The following is a 3,202-nucleotide window of genomic DNA, read 5'->3' on the forward strand; positions in this document are numbered from 1 at the left end:
TCAAGTGGGATTATTATCAATGTTTAATGTTGCTCATTGAAATGATGCCTACTAATTGAAATTTTTAAGGTTATTTGTTACTATATTCCCTCAAAAGATACTAATCTTTCTGAACCATTTTAAGGAACTTTATTCAAGAAACTTTCTTAGATTAAGAATGTGACAAGTTGCATCAGTACAACTTTGTGTAAGTTTTTTATGTTGTTATTTTTGCATCAGAAGATAGGCACAATGAAAAATAAGTTCTTTTCCCATAAGATATGACTTACAACTACCAGGGGAGGAGAAATAAAGGGAAAAAATAAAGCTACATGATAACATATATAATATATATATATATATATTTTTTTTAAAGGAATAGTCATTAAAATAGTCATTTAAAGTCATGATTAACAGAGTTGCAATTTCATGTGCAAATATCTTTTTTCTATTCTACTAGGTATGAAAATACTTGTTTTACTGCTTAATGGCGGACTAAAATAAATAAAAAATTTTAAAAGAAATGACATGATACAATTCTTATAAATTCAAGCAATTAATGAAGAGGAAACAGTCCTTCGCCTGAAGCCAGAAGACATTGGTTTGGATACCTGCTCTGCCCTTTTCAACCTCGGTGAAATCAGAGAAATAATTTAACCTCTCAGTTTTTTTATATGAAAATGAGATTACATGACCTTTCAGTTCCCTTCCAGCTCTAACATGCTATAACTGTTGGTGATTCAGATACTATATTTGTCCCTTGGAGTCAATAATGTGAATGACAGGTGGAAAGTGCTGATACCAAACCACATTCTAGTCTTCAATTGCTATAGTTAGAGATTTGGCTTAGGGAACTTTGAATGAAGAGACACCATAGCCTCAATTTCTGTTCTGACTTTTCTATTCTTTTAATTCTTATCAATACACTTTACAAAATAGCTTTTCAGGGAGCAGCTAGGTGGCATAGTGGATAAAGCACCGGCCTTGGAGTCAGGAGTACCTGGGTTCAAATCTGGTCTCAGACACTTAATAATTACCTAGCCATGTGGCCTTGGGCAAGCCACTTAACCTCATTTGCCTTGCAAAAACTTAAAAAAAATAGCTTTTCATAAAATCATCAAGATATTTAGGACTGTACAACTGCATTTCAGAGGAATATGAAAAGTTTATGTTCAAAATTATTGCTATATACATGTATAAGAATAATTGAGTTTGGGAGCTATTTGATTGAGGAGAGCTAGCTACTCCCTGCCTCTGATCCTCTCCCTTTTGTGATTTCCTCTCTCATCATCACTCCCATCTCTACCCTATGGGGAATAAGAGAGGGGATTCCTTGAATTTGCTGAAGATTAGGGAAGAGTAGTTGTCTAAGTTTATGCCTCAGAAATGCTTTTTCTTACTTCTACTTAGTAAGCCTCATCTCACAAGAATACCATGTGTTCAAGTTTGTATTCACTCAGTCTTCTTTATTTAGGGAGAATTGTGGTAAAATACCTTAATAAAAAACTATTTTATTTGACTTGAGCTCTGAGTTAGAGGAGAACGAGCAATTGGATCCCTTTCTTTCACTATGTTTTCATTCAGTTGCTACAAACCCACATAATGAGGAAGACAACAATGACAATGTGACAGCGGTGATGATGACAATGATGATAACATGATAACAATGACAATGATGATGATAACAACTAACCTTTCTTAGCACTGTTCTTTATAAATATTATGCCATTTCAGCCTCAGAATAACTTTGAGTGGGAGATGTTATAATTATCCGTTTTCCACGTGTGGAAACTGAGAAAGGCAAAGGTTAAGTGATTTTGCCCAGGATCACAAAGCTAGTAAGTATCTAAGGCTGGATGAATTCAGATCTTCCTGACCCTGGTGCAAAGCACTACCTAACTGCCCAATATAAATACACATGGACAATGAATAAAATCTAAGAGAAATCAGGATTTACCGGGAAAATACAGAAAGTGAATAGTCTCTTAAAGAAGTGAGGAAGTGAGGCATAGGTACAGCATAAGAGCCAAATAAGAGAGGGGAAGTATGGCATTGGTTACAGATGACCCACATCATTCACCATCATGTCACCACTAGCTGAGAAAGAATAGTAACGCCTAGAGTCGTACCAGACACTTACTTCTAAAGCATGTCAATCTCTCTGGACCTATCTCTATTCCCCTTCTTTCCTTTTCTCTTCCCCCTTTCTTGAGATTCTAGTTCTCTTCCCCATCAGGACAATGAGAAAGTCATTTGTTGGTCAAAGTTTCATGACTCCAGGGCCTTAGGTAGGAGAATGTGGGAAGTCTTAGTCAACCAGTAGACATTGCCTCCAGTACCCTTTTACACATGATTAACAAATTTACTTAGAGAAATATTATAATATAGTAAAAAGAGTAGAATAATATGTGAAGATATGGGTTCGAGTTCCAGTTGTATCATTTACTGCTATGTGTTGTTGGGTAAGTCACCTCTCTTCTCCAAACCTCAGTTTCTCCATTTATTTGGAATAAATTATCTGTAAGATCCCATTCAAACTGTACAAGGAGGTATATTATAAAATAAATTGTCCTTTTGTAAAAACGAAAACTATAGTCTTTTCATAACATTTTTTGGATTACAATATTATGTAAGTCAAGACAAAGTTTGCCAAAAGAATGTAAGAGAGAATGAGGAAAACTGAGTAAGTGATGTCAGACATACCTATTTGCTAAGTATTTCCTTAAATGTCAAGTCTTTCAATTCTCTATTTATAAAATAAACAACATTTTTTGATTAATCCTTTGATCTCTTTATGGTATCATTGTTCATTCTACCAACTAGACTGGCAACCAGTTTCACAATAAAGACAATAGTTAATAACAGACAATAGAAAATGAAGTGGGTGTGTAGTTGGAGATAAATAAGTTGAAATCAATCTGGGTTGCTATTTATAGCAATGGTTCAACTTTCATCTGTTTAAATTGCTATTTTCATGGAATAAATTTATATCTCTCTGGCAACGATGTAAGCAGCATAAGATTAGAACTAGAAATGATAATTGTGTTATTCAAATATATAATGACTACGAAAAATACCTCCTTCACTATGAATGGCAGCTAGTTATCAACAAGAAGATGAAAATAAACATTAGCCATGGAAAACAGTAGTGAGCAACTCAACTGAAGAGAAGGGTTAGGTAATCTTACAAAGTTAATGAATCAGTAAATGGAGAGGAAAATAT

The sequence above is a fragment of the Macrotis lagotis genome, chromosome 3, assembly GCF_037893015.1.
Source record: "Macrotis lagotis isolate mMagLag1 chromosome 3, bilby.v1.9.chrom.fasta, whole genome shotgun sequence".
Lineage (NCBI taxonomy): Eukaryota > Metazoa > Chordata > Mammalia > Peramelemorphia > Peramelidae > Macrotis > Macrotis lagotis.